The 13492-nt window shown below is 36.0% G+C and overlaps 1 protein-coding gene across 12 annotated transcripts in view; it reads left to right on the forward strand.

The window, feature by feature from the left end:
* Positions 1 to 13492, forward strand: part of ZBTB20 (zinc finger and BTB domain containing 20) — a 768805-nt gene that overhangs the window by 325523 nt on the left and 429790 nt on the right. For all 12 annotated transcript variants that reach the window (XR_009551650.1, XR_009551651.1, XR_009551649.1 and 9 more), the window contains one exon: positions 1814 to 1861. The gene's annotated coding sequence lies outside the window, so the exon portion shown is untranslated. The remainder of the gene's footprint in view (positions 1 to 1813; positions 1862 to 13492) is intronic.

Genomic DNA, 13492 nt, shown 5'->3' on the forward strand with positions numbered 1-13492 from the left:
AGGGTGAAGCAGGTCTTCAGGTGTCTATCTTTCTCTCCCCTTCTCTGTCATCCCCTTCTCTCTCCATTTCTCTCTGTCCTATACAACAACAACGGCATCAATAACAACAATAATAACTGCAACAATAAAAAAAACAAGGGCAACAAAAAGGAATAAATAAATATAAAAAAGAAAAGAAAAGTAAAATATACAGAATACTTCAAGTTCCAGCAATGGACAGCTCATCCTACTTTATAAGCTCACCTTACAGCTCATCCTACTTTATAAGCTTTACCCTACCTTTGTCTTTATAAAATATAGAAGGAGCTGTCAGGTGGTGGTACACTTGGTTGAGCGCACATATTACAGTGCACAAGGACCCAGGTTCAAGCCCCCAGTCCCCACCTGCAGGGGGAAAGCTTTGCAAGTCGTGAAGCAGGGCTGCAGGCATCTATCTTTCTCTCTCCTTCTTTATCTCTTTCTACCCTCTCTATACAATAAATAAAGATAATAATTATTTTTAAATATAGAAAAAAATTTCACATCTTTTCTATAGTTTTTTTTTTTTTTTATGGGTCAGTGTTTCATAGGCCACTGTATCATTTAAAATAAAAAAGAGAAACAATTTTTGGAATGTCCTTTTGATGAGGCTCATTAAGTTTTATGTGCAAAGCTTGTATATTTTTAATTCTGTGTCTCCATCTATTTTTCTTGTACTCTCTGCTATGGAATTATTTTAATCTTGACTTTTCTCATTTTCTTTAAACAATTACTTTTTTTTATACCTTGTTCATTTTATGTAGGCCCTGGTATGATGATTATAAACAAATTTTATAAAGAGCTCCTCTTATAGGAGGTGTTTCATTACTTTTAACTACTATAATTTCTGATCTCTCTAAATGAATTTTATTTTGGCTTAAGTTAGTAATGCTGACTGTTTTCATGGAATCATTCTGATAGTGGTATTGGAGGGGGTAAATGACCTCTGGTGAAGCCACCTATGTTTTCTTAATTATAAGAGCAGTGAACAAATAAACATGTAGAATTATCTATAGATAGATTTCCGCTTGTTAGGCAAGCAAATTTCAAAATGCAGATTATGTAATATTTGGGGGATTTTATTGCTTCAAAGTAGAAGCTTTTTAAATGTTAATTTGGGGGTTGTTTTGTTGTCTGTGACTTAGCATAAAAGGTTTTAGTTTTAAAGGTTTCAGTTCACTCATTCCATTTGTCTTACAGGGCTTAGAATATAATATTGTACATTTATTTGTACTCATGAAAGCATAAAACACCAGTAACTCACAACTCATGAAACCAGAGGAAAATAATCCATAGCTTGTACCAGAACCACTGCCACATTGTTTATATCCAGAACAAAGTAACAAACAACCGAAAATAAGGTGAAACCAGTTTGTTTTCATTTACAAAATGTTTAATGAAAAGTACAGTAAAGTTCAAATGGAGCTGCAAATTCTGGTGGTTCACAATGGTTTGATTCAGTTTTTTAAACAGACCATAGATAATTAACCATAAAACATAACTTTCTCAACCAAAGTTACAGTGGATTTCAGACATGGGTAGCAAGTCTGAAATCACCACTGGCTACAACTGGTTAGAATCTTTAAACATGCAGGCAGTTATACAAAATGCTTTTTCAGTTCATAGTTAAATTTTTCACTCCCATAAAGAAAGCATCCTTTACTGTTTATACGGCATCACTAAATCAGTGTCCCAAACTTAGAAGAAACTGGAGTGGATTACTTTCTGTTATTGGCATGCATTTATATATTTATGGATTACTGGCTCCTTATATTATTTTTTTTCTCCATTTCAGAGTGCTTTACCATCAGTAACTGGATATTCCTTGCAACATTGCTGTCTGGTAAGTGAATTTAAATACCAGTTCACTTTACAAGTCAAGTATATATCACCCAATCTCAGAAAGTATTTGCTGTGAAAACTGTGGTAAATCCACCACCTTAAGCACTAAAATTTAACAAAAATATTTGAATCTTTGTGCAAGGTATGTATTTCATGCTGTACATACTCACTTGAAATATGATTATACCTGAGAATGAATTATCATACTAATAGATTTCATGAAACACTTTATAATAATTTTGCGGCACATATATGAAAGTATTCAAGGGACTATGTAAAGGTCTCTCCAAGTATATGTTTTTTTTTTTAATTTTTTATTTAAGAAAGGATTAATGAACAAAAACATAAGGTAGGAGGGGTACAACTCCACACAATTCCCACCACCCAATCTCCATAGCCCACCCCCTCCCATGATAGCTTTCCCATTCTCTAGCCCTCTGGGAGCATGGACCCAGGGTCGTTGAGGGTTGCAGAAGGTAGAAGGTCAAGTATATGTTTTTAAAGGAGACAGAGAATGGACAAAGAAGGTACCATGATAAAGTTAGCACTAATGTTTCCTATGTGAAATATTAGCTACTTTGGCAGTAAGTTAACAACAAGCTCAATGCCTTCAAAATGCATTCTTTGATGCTTTGAATTACCTATTACTACCTTATGATATGCTGTAAATTTGAATAGATTTCTATCATTTGGATCCATTTTTAAGTCATATATAATTATTCTTGTGTGTTCTGATAAAAAAAGAAAGGGGAAAGGCCCTTTAAGAACTTGAATATTGGGAGTCAGGCTGTAGCGCAGCGGGTTAAGCGCAGGTGGCACTAAGCACAAGGACCCGCATAAGGATCCTGGTTCGAGCCCTGGCTCCCCACCTACAGGGGTGTCGCTTCACAAGCGGTGAAACAGGTCTGCAGGTGTCTATCTTTCTTTCCCTCTCTCTGTCTTCCCCCTCCCCTCTCCATTTCTCTCTGTCCTATCCAACAACAATGACAACAATAATAACTACAACAATAAAACAACAAGGGCAACAAAAGGGAATAAATAAATAAAAATAAATATAAAAAAATATTTAAAAAAAGAGAACTTGAATATTGCCACTCGACCTATTAAAGTGCCAAGTGTAAGGCTGATGTCTAGGTTTGAAGCTTTAAGGCTAATGCATCTTTAAATGACAATATATGAATTTTCAGGAAATGTTGGTATTATGGCTTTTTTTTAATACAAAAAGAAATTAGGGGGGAGGTAGAGAGGGAAATAGAAAGATAAGATAGATGGGAACTAAAGACTTGAACCCAGGTTCTTCTACATGGTAATGTGTGTGGCCTATCATGTGCTACACCATTTTATCCCTTTTTATCCTATTTTGGCCTTCTTGAATTATTAATATACTAGTTACTGGGAAGAGTATACTTGTGAACATTGAAGATATATTAGTAGAGCATCAAGTGAGACACTGTCTACAAAAGCTAAGTTTGCTAGATGTTGGTCTTCATTGAAATACAGTAACAGTTACAATGGATAGAGAGAGAAAAGGGGTGGGCTGGGCATCTGACTACTCTGCCTGGTTCCAACAAGGCCTGTTTAGTTGTGAACACTATCCATCCAAATTTTAAATGTCACACTCCTAACTTTGCTTTATATGAATGTACCTAAAATTAGGAAAATATCTCTTGGAGTAATAAAGATAGATTTTTTTTTTTGCCTCCAGGGTTATCTCTGGGACTCTGTGCCTGTACCATGCCCCTGTTCCTGGAGGTCATTTTTCTCATTGTGTTGGATAGGACAGAGAGAAACCTAGAGAGGAAGGGAAGACAGAAAGAGGGAAAGAAAGACACTTGCAGACCTGCTTCACCACTTGTTAAGTGAACCTCCCAGCAGGTGGGGAGCCAGGAGCTTGAACTGGTATCCTTAAGCCAACCAGTGCTTGAGCTTTGCGCCATGTGCACTTAACCCACTGTGCTACCACCTGACCCCCTAAAGATAGTTTTGTAACAGGGACTTTCCATATGCATTGCACATAATCTATAATTGTCACTGTTTTCTTGTTTCTAATTCTACTGTGCATTTATTGCTCTCTATTTGGACATATTTATCTAACCAGTAAAGGCCATAGCATTTAGGTTTGCACCTCCAAGTCCTTCCTCACTTCCTCACTTCTCCTACTTTACTTGTTATGCTGCCCCCAAAGGAGACTGACATCAGTGCAATTATCAGGAGCTCAAGGGACAGTCTTATTTGGTAACTCATTTGTTGTTCCCTTTGCATTCATAGCAAATGATCTCCTCACAAAATGGCCTACATTTCACACTATTTCTGGCTTGCAATGAAACCAGTTTCTTCCTTATTTCTGTGTAACAAACAGAACTCTCTTTATGTTTCTGTGATCAGATAAAATCTGTATTGACATTTGCCAGGCTAGCTTCCCGGGCGGGAGAGAGACGACCACAGGGACTCATGGCTGAGTGGGACGCAGTTCAATCTTTACTGATGAGGAATGCAGTGCAAGCTATCTATCTCTAATCACAATCCTGTCCTTATATCTCCTGAGGCGGAAGTGTCAGGTCGGAAGAGGATATATGTAGGATAGGGGGTGGGGAGAAGGAAAAAGCAGTGGGGATTAAATGGTGGAAAACAGGATGTGACTAGGAGAGGGGGGTGGAGTGGAAAAAGAGTGCAAACCAGTGGGGATTAAACCAATGCAGGCAAAACAATGATTATGTAAATAGACCACAGCATTAAGCAATGCAACAGAAGGGTCTTAGAAGCAGACCAACGGACATATCTTTTCCTATGGGTGTGTTTCACTTGTAGGTATGAAGATTTAAACTATCAGGGCAATGCTGTGTATTTGCAGTTTCTCTGTTTTATTTAGCAAATGGAAAACTCTGTGGGAAAGGGGGGAATGCATCTTATTCACTAATGAATAGATATTTATTTTCATTTTAAAATGATACATGATCATTTAAAATAATTTGGAAAAATACATGGGAGTGAAATTAAGAAAAATTAAAGTCATTATTTCTATAATTTAAATCTGATCATTAATAGCCATGTGATATATTTTCTTACTCTCAATTTCTCCTGAGGATAGATATCTTAAAACATGTTGTAATCATACTTTCTATATAATCTTGTGTTCTGCTTTCAAAATATAACCTAAGAATTTTACATGTAATTACATAGCACTTACAAACATCATTTAAAAGAAATATAGACTATTGCTAAAGAGGTTATTTACATAAACTAAATGTCCAACAACAACACTGTTATCTTTAGCGTTTTTTTCCTCAATGCCTTGCATATAGAGAATAAATGAATCAATAGATAGTGAGTAAGTTAATGAAAATTCAAATGAGTTTAGATTTTTAGATTTTTTTTTTAATATGGAAGACTTGAAACATATGAAGTAGAAAAAGTACTTTGGTGATCTCTAATGTACTCCTCACCTGACTTGCACAATGATTAACTTATGGCCTATCATTTTCCTGTGGTAAGGCCATGTTATTTTGAAGAAAACCCCAAAACAGCATAGCATTTAACTCATCAAGATTTTAGATTCATCAGGAATTGTCTTTACATGTTAATATAGTTCTAATGATTTTATATAGGGATGTTTTTCTTCTGAGTATGCCGGCATCGTATTTCATAAAATATAAGATTTATCATAAAATCTCATCGGTGTGTAATTTAATAGGTCTAGGTCCATCTGTAAGCCAAAGGACAATTTCATTGATTAGAGCAACATTTCATAAATTTAGCTAGATTTCTTGAAGAAATTATTGCATCTTTTTAACTTAACTCAAATTTAAAATAAAAATTGGCATGCCACATTGATGCAGCAGAAATTACAGTCATCATTGGATATATACTGTTACATACAATTATGCACGTGAGGTGAAAGGGAAACAGTCCTCTAATTACTTAGATGCTGTGTGTCAGTGTAGTCAGCTTTTGCTAGGTAAACATTGTATGACTACTTAAACCAAATACAAGAATAGATTTAAATATTTGTAGTGGGATTTCTAAGCACTTATTGGTATAAACAGAAGATTTTTTTTCTAAGGAGGGACTTAGAAAAGGAAGTATATATTTTATATCACATATATAATACTATATATTTAAGCTTATCTCTGGGCATCACTGCTTGTATGACTCCAGCATCCCCAGTGTATTTTTTTTTTAAGTGAAAGGTAAAGAAAGAGGAGAGATACCTACAGCACTATCCCTCTGCTTGTGAAGTGTCCCTCCATAGGCTGTGAGCGGGGCCTGGAACTGGAGTTCTTGCTCTTGGTGATATGTGTGCACTTAATCAGGCAGTCACCACTGGGCCTACCCTTGAATACTTTTTAAGCATTATTTTTGGTGAAGTGGGCATGGAGGGAAAATGTGTGTATCATAACAAAGGGCATTTACTCCCACATCTATGTGTTGCTCTAGTTTATTCTAATATCCAAAGAACCCTCTGTGAGTCAGCTTTCTATGGCTAGAATAGCTCTTTTACCTCGAGAAAGCCGCAGATGAAGAATGCATAGCAAATAAGCCTCAGTGGAGAACCAATAGTTTTGTCTTGCTTCGCTGTCTTTGAATTGCAGTCAATAACCGTTGAGTAGCAATATGTTGACCAACAGGTGCATTCCACTCATCAGAAATTCAGGATGCAAGTAACTATGTAACATACTACATCAGTATAAACTGAACTTATGTGCTACTCTGGTCTATTTAATCTTAGGAGCACATTTTTCCATTGGCCTCGAATGTGAATAGCTGGAATATTGATGTTGTGCCTAACCCTTGAGAAACTAAAAAAAAAAAAAAAAAAAAAAAGGCTTTTCCACATAGTAAATCTCCAGAAAAAAAAAAAAAGAATGTTTACAGTATGGACATATACGAAATATTTTCAGTAAAACACATGAAAAAAAAAAAAAGAGAGAGAGAGAGAAAGAAAAGAAATGACATAAACAATAAACTATCCCAAGCAATCAGAAAGCATCTGTAATAATCTACCGCCCGGATGGCATGGTACACTATAACTGTATGTACAGTGCAAACTCTTTTTTGCTCCCCTTTACTCTTCTGGTCCTTTTTATTACACTGTTACTCCAGCCTGGCACCACTATCATTAGAATGTCCTCAAAAGGTCAGGTTAGCACAGGGGCAGGTATTGTAGGTAGGGAAGAGCTAGACACTTATTTTAAAGCTACAAGTATGTTTTTACCTTAAACCATACTGTTCACACATTAAAACAGCTAAACTTTTCCTTATAGTAAGACTCATATTAATACATATGAAATTAAGGAATCCTTTTTACATGTTGTATTGGGATATATACGTCATGTCATATAAATTAAATTCCATTTTAAAGAGAAGAGTAAGTTTACCCATGATTCTTTCCAGCTAATGCATAATACCCAAGTGAATCATCAGTGCCTCCTCATTGCAATAGCTATGGTAGTTATAATTATTAATTATACTATTTGCTTCTTCGTACATATATTTGGTGCTTCCTTATGATTTGAGTCTGGTTTGTTTAATCACTTTTACATTTGTGACTTTATGTGTCCTTAATCTACTTAAATAAACATTTCTTGGAATAAAGTGGTGTTCCATTACTCTTCTTATTTCTCCTTAATTAAGTTCAGAATCATGGTTGGATGATGGTGCAGGGAATTATTTGGCAAATACCCTCATCAAGTTAGAAATTTCATCTCAGAAATGAAAACAAGACAGTGTCCAACAAACAGACAAAACATAGTTTTTCATACCATCAAGTCCCATGATACCAGCATATTTTCTGGTAAACTTTTGGATGTGTACAAAAGCAGTATATTCAATAGCAAAAGGAGAGGAAGTGTGGGGGTCTTTTGTTTGCTTGTTTGTTTGGTGTCTGTTGCTTTTTCTCTTTCCCTTAGGTTTATAACACCAGAGCTTGGTGTCTGCAAGACACCACTCCAGGCTGCTTACCTGCCTACTTGTTCTCTTTCTTTTCTCTCTTTCTCTTCCTTTCTTCCTCTTTCTCTCTCCCTTTCTTTCTTTCTTTCCCTTTCTCTTTCTTTCTTCCTTCCTTCCTTCCTTCCTTTCTTTCTTTTTCTTTCTTTCCCTTTCTTTCTTTCTTTCTTTCTTTCTTTCTTTCTTTCTTTCCTCTCTCTAATAGAGAGAAAAGAAAGATAGAGACACATGTAGTATTGCTCCAGGAGCTTAAATTTATTCTTGCACATTGTGACTTGCTCATTTCTCTCTCCTTCTTTCTTTCAATCTCTCTTCCCCGCCCCCCTCTCCCCGCCTCCAAGGTTATTGCTGGGGCTCAGTGCCTGCACTACAAATCCACTACTTCTAGAAGCAATTTTTCCCATTTTGTTGCCCTTGTTGTTGTTGTTGTTGTTGGATAGGACAGAGAGAAAGAGAGAGAGGAAAGGAAGACAGAGAGGGAGAGAGAAAGATAGACACCTGCAGACCTGCTTCACCGCCTGCAAAGTGACTCCCATGCAGGTGGGGAGCCTGGAGCTCGATCCAGGATTCTTATGCCAGTCCTTGCACTTTGCACCATGTGAGCTTAACCTGCTGCAGTACTGCCTGACCCCTTCTCTTTCTTCTCTTCCTTCCTTCCTTTCTTCCTTCTTTCTTTTCTTTTCTTTTCTCATCTCTTCTCTTCTTTTCTCTTTCTTTCTTTCTTTCTTTCTTTCTTTCTGTTTCTTTCTTTCTATTAGGGAGGGAGAAAAATAGAGAGAGACACCTCTAGCATTGAAATTCCAGGTGCAACATCATCTGGTCCCAGTGGTACTTTTTTACAGAGACAACTTTGGTTATTTAACTTTACCTGGAGTGATGAGGGGAAGGATGAAAGCCTTACTCAAAGCAAAGACATTCATGATTATTTTACAATCATTTCAGATCTTTTACATTGTAAATGTGGAGGAAAAGCCTTCATTGTTCCTTCTTCACTACTGATTACTCAAAATCTGTAACACAAAAGGTATGCTTTGGTGGTGATCCTCTCTTTAGGGAAATGCTCTTTTAGTAAACCTTGCTAGTCTACAGGGAGAATTGGTTCTGCTTGTTCTATCTTATTTTGTGAAATACTCTTAACATACTGTTGACATATACATTTTGTTCAAAGTAATTTATTTCTGAATTTTGGGCAATCATTCTATGAATCAGCCATATATATTTGTGTAGTTGGCATCTGTAACCTCTGAATATTAAGAATAAAGACATTTTATAATTATTTAAAGATACTTTAGCCCTTAATTTTTTCTCTTTGTTCACAAACTAACTGGTGGATTTAATCATGCCTTTGTTTATTTTTGTTTGTTGTTGTTTCTGTGCATATTGCAGAGAGAGGAAAAACTGTAAAAGGTAATTACAATGGCAAATTTGTACTTTCTCTGACTGTTCTCATTTTCAAATGTTTGATTATATCAAGACTTATACTCTAAGAAGTATGTTTCAGTTTTTCTAGGAAAATTACAGAGAAGAAAGAGAAATCTAATTCTATAAAGTGATGTCAAGTATAGCATAGTACAACTGAAAATAATTCATTCAAACTAGTTCTTCCACTCCCAGTAGACTTTGACTTCTGGCCTCCTTTGATAATAAGGACCCAGATGAAGATCCAGAAACAACTTTAAGACCCATAGAAATCTGGTGTTGGGCAATAGAGCAGCGGGTTAAGCACATGTAGCACAAAGACTGACTTAAGAATCAGGTTCGGGTGCCGGCTCCCCACCTGCAAGGGAGTTGCTTCACAAGCAGTGAAGCAGGTCTGTAGGTGTCTATCTTTCTCTCATTCTGTCTCCCCCTCCTCTTTCCATTTCTCTCTGTCCTCTCCAACAATGACATCAATAATAACTACAACAATAAAACAACAAGGGCAACAAAAGGGAATAATTAAATATTTTTTAAAAAAGAAATCTAGTGTTTCATGAGGACTTGATAAGTCTAATGTATTCTTAGAAGTCCAGGTTACTTCTGAGATGGCTTACCCAGCTCTTAATAGAATTAGAACTCCCAGATAAAATCTAGAAACTAAGTGAACCTTTAACATTGGTTTAGTTCACTCTTGGAACAAATTTTTGATGATATTTACTATGTGACAGGTAAATGTTCTTTGTTTTTCTTACTTTCTAACTTCTTCCATTTATGTTTTGTTTGTTTGTTTGTCATTTAAACAGAGATAAATCTTATAGGTTCATAAGGGCCTCTACTTATTTGCATGTAGCAAAGATTCAGTCCCTTCCAGGAACTCAGGTTGTCAACTGGTGATTTTGCCTTTGTCTTTTCTCATAGTTCTGCCTGTGGCGCCTGTCACTAGCAGTCAAATAAGGACAATTTTACCATTCTCTCCTGCTGCTTTAATTTTTTTTGTTTTTTAGTGCCGGTACATGAATTTGTTATTCTTTATAATTCTCTTTGAAGTTGGAAATCCAAGGGGAATCTAAAACCGACCAGATGTTTCTGCTGCTGGAAAGAGAAAAGAGTAAAGATTAAGTTTAACAAAAACTGGTCTCAAGGAAAAAAAAAAAATTGCAGCTGGAATTCATCTTTAAATGCACTAATTTGCTGCGTATCTGTTAGTTAATTTACATTTACTGGTCCTTTGTAGACAATATCACCTACAATTTATTCTGGGGAAAAGGTATAAATTTTATGCACAAATAGATTCATGTTGTGGTTTGCTTAGGTCTAGTTTCCTTTTGAAGATTTTATTTGTAAAAATTTTATTTGGAGTTTTATTTCTGCCGCTTTGCATATTTCCCTCATGTGTTTCCAGTGAAGCTTTTCTGTTGTTGTCACTGTCATTACTGAAGGATCATTCTCCTGACTTATCTGGCTGCAGGACTGATTCTGCAAGCAGTTCCAAGAGGGTGAGGTCAGTACAGCAGCCTGGGGTTAGGGAGGAAAGGAAAGAGAATTTGCCAAAATACTTAGCCTTTATTGAGAGCTCCAAGACTATACTTTCAGGAATAATTTCTATAGTATGTTATAGAAAACTCCATCTTCATTTGCAATATGTATATCAAAATAAGGATAAATGCAATGAAGACCTACAGAATAGAAAAAAGTAAAGTCGGTGGTCTTTTAAGGTCCAGGTGATGTTGCAGACTGCATATCCAAATAAGCTAGGAACTAAAAAATGAAGGAAAAAAAACTTGGGTATATGCAAACACAACAGAGAAAAGGGCATCTGTGAGATGGCTCAGTGGAGCCTCTCCTAGCAAGTGTCTAAGGCTAATGCTGTACAAGAGAGAAACTGACTTAAAAAATAAAATGAAAGGCATTCTGAGGTACCAATCAGAATGTTTTGGTTATTACGGGTTGGTAGTTCATGGAAAGTGGCTGCAGAGATGATTTTTTTTTATTTGCTCACTTCCTATACATTTGTACCATTGTCTCCTGACATTGCTTTCAAGATTTCCAAGCTTTTCCTTAAGGACAGGAGAATCTGTGAATGACATTTTTGCAACCCTTACTTTGTTCATTGGATTGAACATTTGGAAACATTTCCCACATCTTACTAGTGATGAGTACTCACAACTCATAGTTTCTATTGCCCCATCCTGTCTTATTTTTAAATAGAAACTCTGAGTCCACAGTAATTATATTAAGCTTCTTAAGCAGCATATATCAATTGCATATACCGTACTGGGCTCTTTATTTCCAGGCTTTCAAAGAGAGAGTAGGGGGAAGAGACAGAGAGAAATCACTTAGCAGCTCATTCACTTATTTTAAGCAGCTTTTCCCATTTTAAAATATAAAAAATTCAGGTCCTGGAACATTGGGTGATTTGAATGTTCTGTAAGGGTTTTTTTTTAAAAAAAAAAAAACTTAAATCATATGTTCTCCATTTAGAGACCCAGATTTTTAATTAATCCTCAAGAAAAAGGTTAAAATAAGCATGTTTCAATCTAATTTCTCCTTTCCATTTTGTTGTTATTTTTACTATCATCATCATCACTTGTCAGAGCAGATATTATGAAAAGCATTTCTATTGGTCTTACTGCTGACAGAGCTTAACCTAATAATCTAGGACTTGAGACTTGGTGACTTGGTGTTTCCATAAAGGAAACCCTGTTAGAGGTATTTTCCATTCAACCCAGCATCAAAAGTTTTTAATTAACACCATTGGAAATTAATGGGATAAATGCAGGACAGGGTCCTTACATACCCCACTACTGGGAGCAAGACAGCAAGAGGGACTCATTGTGTATGTTTGTATCTTATAATGTATTTTTATTTACTTATTGAAGCAGAGTCCCAGCTGCAGAGCCACAAGAGTGAAACCTGCAGAGTGCTGCTTCACTCCAGCAGTTTCATTTTGCTCACTGATTATTGTCCTGAGTTCTTTGTGATTGTAATTGGTTAGAAAGTTTGAAATTAGCAAGTCCTTGTCAGCCCATGAAAGCTTTGAAATCATGAGGCTCCATACAGCTATCAAGACTGCTGAAGCCTAATCGCTTGTTGAGTTAAGAGCTTTAGAGTGAACACTCTCCATCCATCCTCAGGCTTTGCCCCAATCACCATTCACCACCCTCTAGAGTTCCCTGTCTTGGATGATGGCTTTGTTTGAGACTTTCTTTCTTTCCATCACTCAAGCCTATTTCAGGATGAACAGATTGTGAACTTACTAATGGGGGCTGGGGGAAATAAGTGCAATTGGGAAAAAGGATGAAGTGCAGGATCAAGGGAATAGAGAGAAAGGAAAAAAAGAGGAAGGAAAACCATAAAAGAAGCATGCAAGTAGCATATAAGATGGAAAAGAATGTTATATATATTAACATTTCATTTCTGTGGAGCTGATTTGATGTCATTGGATGGAGTTAATGACAGAGTCTAAATGGTTTCCTGAGGCTCACTTTTTTATTCCCCAGAACTTTTTAAAAACCTTGCCCACTCATTGTCAAAGGGGAGGTGGTGCATATGTTAATGTAAACGGCCATAACATATCCCTGTCACCACTGCTACCACATTTTCTATGGACTAGGAATACAGCCCTTTCCATTATAAATTATGATAGGAGAATGAAGTATTTTTTATTTTCCTGGAGCCAGAAAATATCTATTGTTTAACATTAAGCTCTGGGTTTCCCCCCACCCCCCACTCAAAATCCTCTGGATCATTTCTAAGGTGCTAAGTGAATTGCAAAATAAACTTACCTTCAACCTTAAAGCAACAAAGCACTGCCTGGACAGGGTTAACTAAAGTAAGTATTGTTAGTAGTGATGTTATATAAGATTAAAGGCCTTATTAACTTTCTATTAATCTTCTCATTTATGTAGAAATCCTTCAAACTTAATACATTAAGTGAAATTCTTAACCTTTCCCTTTCTCTCCTTTTCTATAATTAAAAAGGAAAAACATCAAATACAGTGACAACACAGGTATTATGACCATGAATTCAGAATGTCAGAAATTTTTTCAGTTGTATGTAAGGATCCAGCCATGACAAAATGATGCAAAAATATATTACCATTTTTAGAAAAGTTCAAGCTTTTCTTTGCCAAAACAAAGGGGGAATTATATAGTTCAAATTCTAGGAGATAACTGATGAATGAGTATCAGAATTTTTATTAAGAACTGCTAACCATTTTGCTGGTGTTGTTCCTTGGGTCTATAGTGTTGGACTTTATTATGCTGAAGC

The sequence above is a fragment of the Erinaceus europaeus genome, chromosome 9 (assembly GCF_950295315.1).
Source record: "Erinaceus europaeus chromosome 9, mEriEur2.1, whole genome shotgun sequence".
Taxonomy (NCBI): domain Eukaryota; kingdom Metazoa; phylum Chordata; class Mammalia; order Eulipotyphla; family Erinaceidae; genus Erinaceus; species Erinaceus europaeus.